Genomic DNA, 11,940 nt, shown 5'->3' with positions numbered 1-11,940 from the left:
CAGATGGCCAACAAACACATGAAAAGATGCTCAACATCACTAATCATCAGAGAAATGCAAGTCAAAGCCACAATGAGGTATCACCTCACTCCAATCAGAATGGCCATCATCACAAAGTCTGGAAACCACAAATGTTGGAGAGGGTGTGGAGAAAAGGGAACTCTCCTGCACTGTTGCTGGGACTGTAAGTTGGTACAGCCACTATGGAAAACAACTTGGAGGTTCCTTAAAAAACTACAAATAGAACTACCATATGATCCAGTAATCCCACTCCTGGGCATATACCCAAAGGAAACCATAATCCCAAAAGAAACTTGTACCATAATGTTTATTGCAGCACTATTTACAATAGCCAGGACATGGAAGCAACCTAAATGCCCACCAACAAATGAATGGATACAGAAGATGTGGCATATATATACAATGGAATATTATTCAGCTATAAAAAGGGATGAGATGGAGCTATATGTAATGAGGTGGATAGAAGTACAATCTGTCATACAGAGTGAAGTAAGTCAGAAAGAGAAGGACAAATATTGTATGCTAACTCACATATACAGAATCTAAAAATGGTACTGATGAACTCAGTGACAAGAACAAGGATGCAGATACAGAGAATGGACTGGAGAACTCGAGGTATGGGATGGGGCGGGGGGTGAAGGGGAAACTGAGACGAAGCGTGAGAGTAGCACAGACATATATATACTACCAACTGTAAAATAGTCAGTGGGAAGTTGTTGTATAACAAAGGGAGTCCAACTCGAGGATGGAAGATGCCTTAGAGGACTGGGGCAGGGAGGGTGGGGGGGACTCGAGGAGGGGGAGTCAAGGAAGGGAGGGAATACAGCGATATGTGTATAAAAACAGATGATTGAACCTGGTGTACCCCCAAAAAAATAAAAAAAAATTTAAAAAAAAAAGCCAAAAAAAAAAAAATAGTAGGATTGACAGGGCTTTGTTATCTGCAGGTGTAAATTTAGAGGTAAGAAGTCATCATTTTCTTTTCCAAAATAATTGTAACACTTACATTTCAAACAGCAATATATGAGAGTACTAGTTACTCCACCTCATAACACATGTTATGATCTGCCTTTTAAATTTTTGGATCTCCTAATAGTGAGCTATTGTATCTCATTGGGACTTTAATTTACATTTTCAAATTACTAATGACATTAAGAATGGTTCATGTGCTTATTTTCAATCTATTTATCTTTTGATGGAAAATTCATTAAAATATTTTCCCACTTGTAAAAAAAAAAAAAAAATCTTCCAGTCAGCCCCTTTAATGAATTTTTCCTTTCAATTATACTTTTTGATTGCAGGATTTCTATTTTTTTTAATAGTTTCTATATTTTTATTAACGTATATTTAGTGACCCATTTTTCTCACACTTTTCTTTATTTCTTTAGTCATGGTTTCCTTCATTTCTTGGAATATATTTAAAATAGCTAATTCAGAGTCTTTGTCTAGTAAGTCCAATACCTGGGGTTTCCTCAAAACCTATTGATTGGTTTTTTCTTTGTATATGGGCTATACTTTCTTGTTTCTTTGCATATCTTTTAATTTTTGGTTGAAAACTGGATGTTTTAAATAATATAATGTGGCAATTCTAGATATCAAATTCATCTTCTCTTCTCCAGGGTGTGTTGTTGTTGATATTTATTGTTATTTTTGCTATTGTTGTCTACTTCATGACTTTATTAACTAATCCTGTAAAATATGTATTTGTTGTTGTGCATGGCTACTGAAGTCTTTGCATAGTAACCTTAATGGTCAGTCAATGATTAGACATAGACTTCCTTAAACAATAGGAGCCTATAATTCTCCCAGTCTTTGCCAAGGAGCTTTGTGTATGTGCTGGTGCATGCCTTTAACATTCAGCCAGATAGCTTTGCCTTAGTCTTCACTTCCCGTTTATGTAGGGCCTCAAGGACAAACATAAGTAAGAGCTTAGGGTCTTCCCAAATTTTTCCTGAGCACGTGAATAACCTTCCACATGCTCACAGCTCTCACATGCATATGGTTTTCTAGATTCCCAAGAATATGTCAGAGCTTTTCACAGCCCCTATGAATATCTCATTTCCTAACTTTTCCTTTCAAGCTTTTTGGTTAGCCTATTTTTTACCCCAACTGTTATTCACTATCTCAGGCAGCCACAAAGTTAAACAATTCCCTCTAAATGCTTCTGACAAATGCCTTTGGAAAAAGGGCTTTTCAAACTGGGTGAGCTGCAAGTTAGATCAAATAAAGACAGCCTTGTGGGACTTCCCTGGCAGTCCAGTGGTTAGGACTTTGCCTCCCAATGCAGGGGGTGCAGGTTCAATCCCTGGTTGGGGAACTGGGATCCCATATGCCTCATGGCTGAAAAACCAAAACTTAAAATAGAACCAATATTGTAACAAATTCAATGAAGACTTAAAAAAGAAAAAAAAAGGTCCACATCAAAAAAAAAAAAAAAAAAAAAGACAGCCTTGCAAGTGGGATCTTCCAGTTAACCACCAGACAAGTCAAGTAATGACAGTTCTCTGATAGTAATACTGTGAAGGCTCTCCAACCCTATTGTGCCCTCTGCATTGGCTGCTTGGCTGCTGGTTTTCATGGAGATTGTGGGCTGTTAATTTGCATGGCAACCACAGAGCTAGAGACTGATGGGAATAGCATACATTAAAATACCATAGGGAATTCCTTGGTAGCCCAGGGGTAAAGAATCTGCCTTCCAATGCAGGGGGTGTGGATTTAGTCCCAGGTTGGGGAACTAACATCCCACAAGCCATGTGGCACAATCAAAAAAAAATACCATAGAGCTTATTATTCTTTACCCATTTTTCTTGAATAAATGCTCCCTGAACTGCTACAAGCCTTTGGTTAATTTCTAGAATTCTGAAAAAGAAAATGGTTCTGACAATTTTTGCCTATTTCCTTTATGCTTTTATAAAGGAAAGAAATTTCAGAGGTCTTTACTCTGGCATTTTCACTGATATCACCTTCATCTCATCATTTTTAATATATTTACTTATTTGGGCCATCTTCATTTATCACAGATCTCCTCAACCCTGTGCAGCTGTCTCCCTCACCCCACTAGGCTCTGCTATCATGTGCGAGAATATCCTACTCACCCTGCTTGGGCTCTGACAACACCCACCAGGTCATATCTCACACAAATATTCTCCTCTCCTTACTGACCCCTGACTCTTTGTACCAGGCTGCACCTGTGTGTGATCACCCTCCCTGCCCTACTCCAGATCATTGCAGCTTCCCATCCCACCTCCTACCGGTGCAGACACCTACCTTGCTCTGCCCTACATAATGGTTTTAGAACTAAATTGTTCAGGAAAAGAAGGGGAAGGGGAACAATTTTCTTTCTAAGAAAAGAAAACAAGGAACTGGAGCAGCTGAGTGACTTGCTGAAGGACACAAAGTAAGTGAGGGCAGGACCAGGAACAGACCCAGGTCAACTGACTCTTGGTGACTCAGTTCTTTTTCCACTATAATAACTAAAAACAATGGCTATTATTTGACTGAACACTTTCAAGTTATTCAGATCTCAGCATAATTGTCAATTCCTGACCATCCAATCTAAATAGCCACCCAGTCACCTATGACAATGTCATTCTCTTTTAATTCTTCTTATTTCCCTCACCACTGACATTTTTCTTTATTTGTTGGCTCCAAGAACAAGGACTGTGTTTTTCTTGTTCACCACTGTGTCCTTAATACCTAATCTGTTGGCTGCATCATAGTTGGTGCGCAATATGTATTTGTTGGACAAATGAATAAACCATGTGTCCGGCACAGACTAGTTTCACTTGTAGTTGTCAGAAGAGGGGCTCAAAGAGGTTAATTTTCCTAAGGTTACATGCAAGTAAAGGCCTTATATTAGTTAACTTAGGTTTCTATAAGTTATAGTAATAAAACCAAAATTTAACTGGGACCATGGCATCTTATAGAAAGACACATTTTCCATCCTCTTTTACAGCTAGGTGTGCCCATGTGATTAAACTCTGGCCAATAAGATGTAAGTGGGATTGGTCTGTGCAACTTCTGGCAAGTGTCCCTAGTGGTGGGACCAGTGCTCTCTGCCCTCCCTTTCCTCCTTCCTACAAGCTAGAATGCAGACCTGAGCAGCCATCTTGGAGTGGCTTGAACTTGGGGATGAGGGCCACTAAAGGTAGAGAAAGAAGATAGACATCATTGACACTATGAAGTGCCACACTAGTCTCAGATCACCAATCCAGACTTCATGGGAGGGACTTCCCTGGTAGGCCAGTGGTTGAGAATCTGTCTTGCAATGCAGGGGACGTCGGTTCCATCCCTGGTCAGGGAACTAAGATCCCACATGCCACAGTGGAACTAAGCCCACGCGCCACAACTAGAGAGCCCACACTGCAACTAATGAGCCCACGCACTCTGGAGCCATGTGCCACAACTAGAAAGAAGCTCTGGCACTGCAACAAAGAGCCCACGTGCCACAACTAAGACCAGACGCAGCCAATAAATAAAAATAAATAAGTGAGTAAATAAATAAATAAAAGACTTCATGGGATAGAAAAATAAATTTCTGTTATGGACTGAATACCCCCCCCCCAAGTTCATATGTTGAAGCCCTAACCCCCAGTGTGAATGTATTTGGAGATAGGGCCTTTAAAGAGGTAATAAGGTTAAGTAAGGTCATAGGGGTGGGATCCTAATCGAACAAGATTGGTGTCCTTATAAGAAAAAGAAAAGACACCAGAGCCCTTTCTTCTTGCATATACACAGTGGAAAGTCCATCTACAAGCCAGGAAGAGAAGCCTCACAAGAAACCAACTGTAATGACACCTGGATCCAAGCCTTCTAGCCTCCAGAATTCTGAGAAAATTAATATCTGCTGTTTAAGCCACCCAATCTGTCGTATTCTATTATGGCAGTCCTAGGAGATTAATCCAACTTCCATCTTGTTTAATCCCTTGTAATTTAGCATTTTGCCAGCAAGCAAAAAGGACAGGGAGGGCAACAGCTATTCAACAGCCAAGAAAAACATGATCAGCCACAGAAACACATAGAGCTACAGCAACATGTTCCTCAGCAAATATTAAGTGCCTTATATGAGCCCAGCTCTGTTCTAGGGATTTAGGATACTTGAACAAATCAAAGAGATAAAGATACCTGCCCTCTGGGAGAGCTGCACTTACTTGGGTTCCATGGTTGGAGTCAAGGAGTTTAGTTTTGGACATGCCGAGTTTGAGATGTCAATCCGAAATCCAAGTAGAACAGGGAATAGACAATCAACAACAAACTCTAATTATATAGTATGTTAAAAAGTGGTAACTATGGAATGGGGGAACCTAGAATAGGATAAATGGAATAAGGAGTCTGAGGTGGAGGAGAGAGTTTGTTGCAATAAGTAGGATAGTTAGGGTAGACTTCACTGAGCAGATGACATTTCAGCAAAGACTTGAAAGGCAAGTTGATATCTGGGGGAAGAGAATTCCAGGCAGAGGGAACAGGTAAAGCAAAGACCCTCAGTTTGAATTAGGAGTCAGTGTGCTCAGTGTGGTGAGACAAAAGAGAGTGGTAAGAGAAAGTCAGAGAGATAAAAGGACCACTCATGGAGAGCCTTGTGGGCCATTGTAAGGACTTTGGCTTTTATTCAGTGTGAGCTAGGAGTCCCTGTGGGGTTTTGAGTAGAGGAGGGACATGAGATGACAATTACTTTTAAAGGATAACTGTGGCTGGTGTGTTAAGAATGTGCAGAACACAAGTGGGAGCAGGAGGACCTTTCAGGAAGCTATTGCCAAGAATCCAGGTGAGAGACGATGGTGGCTCAAACAAAGTAGTAGCAGTGGCAATGGTGAGAAGTGGTAGGATTTGGGATACAGTTTGAAGATGGAGTAAATTAGATTTCTGACAAATCGGCTGTAAGTGTGAAAGAAAGAGGACACACTTTTTGGCCATGCCGTGCAGCATGTGGGATCTTAGTTGCCCAACCCAGGGATCAAACCCATGCCCCCTGCAGTGGTAGCATGTAGTCTCAACCACTGGACCACCGGGGAAGTCCCAACTCCAAGGTTTTTTATCTGAGCATCTTGAATGGAGTTGCCATCAACTGGACAAAAGGGGGAAGTTTGCAGATAGATTGGGTGTTTCGAGGGTGGGGGAGAACAGGAGTTCAGTTTGGGGTATGTTGAGTTTGAGATGTCAATCAGACATCCAAAGAGAGATGTAGGCCATTGGACATGCAAATCTGATGTTCAGAAGTGAGCTTCAGGGCTGGAGACATAAATTTGAGAGTTGTCGGCATCTAGGTGATATGTAAAGCATGAAATAAATTAGATGCCCAAGGAAGTGAGCATAGGTGGAGAAGGGATGAGAACCAAGTCTTCTTGATAAGGAAGATCAACAAAGAGTACTGAGAAGTGATTGGTGAGATAAGAGAAAAAGATAGGTACTGAGAGTCAAGTAAAGAAAGGAGGGAGTAATCAAGTCAAATGCTACTTGTGTTAGATAAGTAAATTAAGGACTAAGGATTTCCCACTGGATTTAGCAATATGGAGGTCATTGGTGGGATGATGGGGGTGAAAGTCTGATTCAAGCAGCTTTAAAGGAGAAAGGGAGTATATAGCTAAAATATGTGCATTTCATTATATGCAAATTATTTCACCAAAGAAAAAAACTGTAAACAAATATGTCCTAGATAGTAATATGCATATTAAAGGATTTAGAGGAAAGTGTACTTATATCTGCAATTTACTTTGAAATGCATAAAAAATCAATTGGATTGATGGATAGATAGAGGAATGGTTGGATGGTTAGATATATATAAAGTGAGTACAATAGAATATTGATTGTAGAATCTAGGTGATGGTTATATAGGTGTTCACTGTAAACTTCTTTCAACAATACAGTATTTTTTTTTCCATAATAAAATGTTGAGGCAAAGGAACAAGGGACAGAGACTACAGATGACTATTTCCAAGGAGTTTTGTTCAAAGGATAATAGAGAAATAAGACGGCAGCTGGCAGGGGAAGTGAAGTCGAGATAAGTTTGATATTTTTTTCAGATGAAAAAAATAATAAATGTTTTTATGCTACTGAGAATCATCCAGAAGACAGCAAAAGAAGTGACGCTGTAGAAAAGAGAGGAGCGAATTGCCTGTACGATGTCCTTGACCAGGCTCAATGGGATAAGGTCTCGTTCATAAAAGGAGGGGTTGGCTTTAGCCAGAAGCACAGTAGTTCACAACAGGAGAGGAGGCAAAAAATGTGAGGGCAGGTCCTGGTGGGTGGGCAGAGGAGGAGAGGAAAACTAGGGAAGTTCTCTTCTGATTGCTTCAATATCTCAATAAACAGGCCGCAAGGTCAACAGTTGAGAGTAAGGATGGAGGTGGAAGCGGGAGTTTCAGCAGAAGAAGTGAACTAGCCATAAGGGAGAAAGGAAAATGAATGGACTAAGGACATAGCAGGTCCTTGCCTTGAAGCATTAAAGCCCCATTGGAAGATCATGGTCAGCATGGTTGTGTGTTTTTCTCCATGTAGCTTCATTAAGACAGGCACAGAACAGGTGGAGAATTGGATTTTATCAAGGAGTCAAGTGATTACAATAACTGCCCATGGAATTGGAGGTGGGGAAGGAGAGGGGATGAGGACATTAAGAGATGAGGGGCCGTGAAACGCTAAGACCACTGGAGTTTCCAACGTCCAAGGACTATCCAAATTTGGATACTAAAGGGAGTGAGCTAGAAAGACAGGAAGTGGTACGTAGAGAATTTGATGCATGAAATTGATATTGTGACTTATTGGTAAAAACAATATAGGATCAGGGAAGTGAGAGGCTGAGGTTGGGTGGAAGTCAAGATCATGGAAGGAGGGGTTGTTGAGGAACAAAGAAGCCCGGGGCTTGGAAGTATCATCCACACGTACGTTGCTATCATATGAATTCAGATTGAGTCAGGGAACAAGCAACAGTGAGCCAGGAGCCCAGACCGCTGAGAAATGAGGGGCAATGAGCCAGAAGTCAATGGGAGACAGTGACAATGAGGGGCGGTAGAATGCAGAGTCTGATGATGTGAGGTTCAAAGGGAAGGAGTTTTAGGATGAGGGGCGGGAAAGGGGTCTGTACATGGCAAACAGGGACAGGAGGACAGCTGTCCACCTCCACACGCACCAGCACAAGGATGGTGGGAGGAAAAACAGCCTTAGCTCCATTGGGCAGCAGGAGCAGCAGGAGCATCCCAAGGTGGAGCCAGGGTCCTGTTAGAGCACATAGGTGATGGGAACTTCCAGGGAAGAAGTCAAGATATGGGGATTTTTTTGCTGATAACTGATCATGAACTGCAGAGGGCACAGTGAGAGGTTTTGGGAAAGATGGGGAGGGGCAGAGAAGGGACAGAATAGGGCATGATAGAGACTTTTGGAGATTAGTGAGCCCAAGATGGGGGGTAACCTGGGAGTCTGGAGTCCCAGTGGTTATTGACAGACACCAGAATAAAGGGTCTCAGGAGACAAGTCCAGGGTCTCAAAACAGATCACAAAGGCCAGGTGGAAATGTTGTGGGAGGGGAGGACGGGGTGTTTGGGGCAGAAATTCACTTTCAGCGTGGTGGTGGGTAGAGGCAGACTTCCTTCATTGTATCCTGCCACTCACCAGCCATGTAATGCCACTTCACCTCTCTGTGACCTAGTTTTCTTACCTACAACGTAGAAATAATATTCATGTCCTAGGTGCGTTGTGAGGAGTAAATGACTAATCCATGCAAGCCTTCAGCAAATGGTAGCTCTCATGAGAGCCACACGGTCCAGCACACCTAAAGCCAGACCACCTCTGGATTTCTCAATCATGTGAGTCAAGAAATGCCCTTTCTTTGTGGGCTATGCTAGCCTGAGTTGAATTTTCTGACTCATGATTTGGGGTACAAACACTATTTTTATAATAGAGATGAACAAATCTGACCCCATATTGGATCTCTTTCTTTTACTTTACAAGTTAATCACTAAAGGGTTGTTGCCTATAAGCTTAAATTATACATAATGGTCCGTCTCTGGGAACCCTGCTTCCCGTATAACGAGTGTTAAGCTAAAATACCTTTGTTTAGCTCACAGGAAACATCCTGACCACATCCACCTGTGAGTGGCTACAGGAGGGAAGAAATTAACACATCCCCTCTGGAATCTGACCTGGAACCATGAAGTATTTGACTTTACTCCCTTCCCTTTTAATATAAAAGAAGCCTGAATTCTGACTCAGGGAAGATGGGTCTTTGGGACACTAGTCCACCATCTTCTTGGTCTGCTGGCTTTCTGAATAATTCTCTATTCCTTGCCCCAACAACTCATCTCTCAGTTTATTGGCCTGTTGTGCTGTGAGCAGTACAAGCTTGGACTCAGTAACATTTGGATCTCCATTAGGCAGATAAGGAAACTAAGAATCAGAGAGGTTAAGTTGGTTGCTCAGAGACGCAGAGCTAAGATTTGAACACAAGTTCATCTGAGCTGCCAGTCTGCTCGAAAACAGCCAAACTACCACCAACTAAAAGTCCAAGTGCCCAGGATCCTTTATTAATTCTGGTTAAGTGTCTTCCTCCCAGGGGAACTCTGCAAAGGCCAGGACTGGACATTTTGTGAGGAAAGGGGAGCCGGTTTGGCAGCTTCATAACCTTGGGCAGGTCACCCTGGAGAGTAGTCTAATGAGTCACAGGCCATGCTTGGGAGGATTCATTTTTACACGGTTCAGTGGTCCAGATCCCAGGTCCACACTTTCTGGAATGTGGTAAGCAGTGGATAATTGGAGGGGTATTCTGATAGGCACACGTTGTATCCAGGACAGCACAAGTCAAAGGAGGCAAGAGCCCAAGGGTTTAACCTCAAGAAAGGGATGCAAGGTTACACACCCACACTCTCTGCCGCCTCCGCCTCCCTTACTCTATTGCACTTCACTTTATTGTGCTTCGCAGATAATTCGTTTCTTAAAAAATTGAAGGTTTGTGGCATCCCTGTGTTGAGCAAATCTGTGGGCACTGTTTTTCCAACAGTATTATTTTTTTAATTAAGGTGTGTACATAGTTTTCTTTAGATGTATGCCACTGTACACTTAATAGACTACAGTATAGTGTAACTGTAACTTCTATATGCACTGGGAAACCAAAAAGTGGGTGTGACTCACTTTATTGCCATATTTGTTTTATTGCAGTGGTCTAGGACTGAACCCTCAATATCTCCAAGGTCTGCCTGTACTTTCCAATTGTTCCTCATTATTCTATCCTCATTTCTTTTCTTCTTTTTGTCCTACCACTCCTCTTTCCACAAACATTTTGGAATCATTACAGAAAATACGTAAAAGTGAAATCTAAACACAAAGATAAAGCATCAGACATCAGGACTGGGTACACCAGTAACTAGACTTGGGGAATGGGAATGGACTGCAGCACCACATGCCAAATGTGATATTCCAGAGTTGCTATGGTTGAGCTTCCTGGTGGCCAAAGCAAAATCGGAAACTACAATTATGTAGTTCAGAATAGCTGAGTCGTGTGGACAGACACAAACTGCCCTCAGAGGAAACAAAGCTTTTTCCCGGCACTTACCCAAAAAGAAAATTTGCACACATGTATACAAATGACACTAAATAGTGTCAGGCACAGGTGTCCCTGGCCACATCCCTGAATGCACATGCAGTAATAGGTTTCCTAAGCCTATTTTTTGGAGTATCTTTTGAAGAAGCCAGCAAAACAGCTCCAAAATACACCTCAATGAGAGCCTTTCGAAAGCAGAGTCGAATGCAACTTTCTAATGGCTTAGCTTGACCCAACAGCATTTCCCAAACTGTGTTCCTCAGAAGCCCGGAGCTGTACACAGCATTAATAAATGTTCTCTGTAAGGAAAGCGTTCCACAGGAAATAAATTGGAGATAAAATCAGGATTAAACAAAATCAAGCAAGTTTTTTTTTAATTTTTTCATCTTTATTGGAATATAATTGCTTTGCAGTATTGTGTTAGTTTCTGCTGCACAACAAAGTGAATCGGCTATATGTATACATACATCCTCTTATCCCCTCCCTCATGAGCCTCCCTCCCACCCTCCCTATCCCACCCCTTTAGGTCTTCACAAAGCATTGAACTGATCTCCCTGTACCCCGCAGCAGCTTCCCACTGGCTGCAGGATTTCTCGGAGTGTTTAATACTCGAATGTCCATGTCAATCTCCAAATTCAGGTGAAGGATGAATTATTTTCTGTCTTCATGGAACCCTCCTCTCCAACCATCCCCAATTTTTTCAGGAGTGCCTTTTAGAAGCTCACAGAAAACTAGAGACATGAGGACCACAATTTAACAGGTGCTGATCTGGAGGAATGAATGAGCTAAACTCCTCCAAATCAAACCTCTCTCAGCCAGGCACTTGATAGAGTTAGCCATCTGATGGTTTAAAGCAATGGTGCCTGACATGGCTCAGACTTCAGGTCTCCTGATACTCTCATGGTGAGCTAAGAATGCCTCCTCCTCCAACTCCTCTTCCAGGACTCACATTCTTAGTCCAAACAACTAGAGAACATGGGAAAGAGGTTAAGAGGGTGAGGATGAGAAATTCTCACAACCTGTGAGATGCTCCGTCTCCACTAAGGGGGCCAGGTGTGCTTCCTGGGGGGTTCAGCCAGCAGCAAAAGTGGGGTTCCCTATGCTTAGCTGCATGGAATTGAGGGAGCAGTTAAGGGTATGCAGATTCAAAGACATGCCAAATGTGTCCAAGGAGATAGTCAGGAGCGGGTCAAGGGAGAATTCCAAGTTGAAGGGTTAACTAGAGCTAGCCAGAGAGATAGGGGGAGGGAGGGACAGGAAAGGACGTCTAGAGATGGCAGTGAGAAATGGGTCTAGACCACAGAATCATTCCACATTCAAAGAAAATGTGGTCTTAGGGCCTCATTATCTGATTTCTATAATCCCAGGCATAGATGCGTTTTGATAATTCTGAG

The sequence above is a fragment of the Hippopotamus amphibius genome, chromosome 1 (assembly GCF_030028045.1).
Source record: "Hippopotamus amphibius kiboko isolate mHipAmp2 chromosome 1, mHipAmp2.hap2, whole genome shotgun sequence".
Classification (NCBI taxonomy): domain Eukaryota; kingdom Metazoa; phylum Chordata; class Mammalia; order Artiodactyla; family Hippopotamidae; genus Hippopotamus; species Hippopotamus amphibius.
The sequence above is the reverse complement of the archived record's forward strand: the minus strand, read 5'-3'. Positions refer to the sequence as shown.